The following is a 532-nucleotide window of genomic DNA, read 5'->3' as shown; positions in this document are numbered from 1 at the left end:
ACGCAGGGAGACAGTCTGGAAATAGATCTGGGTACTATTCAAGAAGAGTGGTCCCGTGGCGCGCATACGCGCCAGATAGTCGTTGTAGGATCGACTAGTCACGACTGGCTAGCTCGGATGCGCGAGTGCGCACACCGGGACCACTCTTCTTGAATAGTACCAAACACACAACAAATTAACGTGGAAACGATGCAGAGTGTAGAAGGTAGCCTCCATAGCTAGAAATAGCAGCCAAATGTCGCACAAATCAAAGTATTAAAAGATTAAATGCTTTCCTTGTTTAATACTTACGGAATTGTTCTTATAAAGGATAGTGTTGTTGTTAGAAGTGCGCCAAGTGGTAGAGAAATGTATTATAAATATGTTTGGGAGTTAATTAAGAGAAATTCTGGCTCCAGACACGTTTGTCAAGATGTAATGAATGGAGGCGGAAGTACGTTTAGTGCGCATGCGTAAGAAATATTTCTTTCCCTTCTTTGCACAAGGCCTGCAATTTCGGAGGTGGGGGTGGTACGTAATTCGATTACATGGA

At 43.6% G+C, this 532-nt stretch overlaps 1 protein-coding gene across 1 annotated transcript in view; it reads right to left on the bottom strand.

Annotated features, from left to right (window-relative positions):
- Positions 1-431, bottom strand: part of LOC106871783 (zinc finger protein OZF-like) — a 4,382-nt gene extending 3,951 nt beyond the window's left edge. Inside the window, exon 1 of the mRNA XM_052977606.1 lies at positions 292-431. The gene's annotated coding sequence lies outside the window, so the exon portion shown is untranslated. The remainder of the gene's footprint in view (positions 1-291) is intronic.
- Positions 432-532: the final 101 nt, after the last annotated feature.

The sequence above is a fragment of the Octopus bimaculoides genome, chromosome 28 (genome assembly GCF_001194135.2).
Source record: "Octopus bimaculoides isolate UCB-OBI-ISO-001 chromosome 28, ASM119413v2, whole genome shotgun sequence".
In the NCBI taxonomy this organism is placed as follows: domain Eukaryota; kingdom Metazoa; phylum Mollusca; class Cephalopoda; order Octopoda; family Octopodidae; genus Octopus; species Octopus bimaculoides.
Note: the sequence above shows the minus strand (reverse complement) of the source record. Positions and strands in the feature narration are given on the sequence as shown.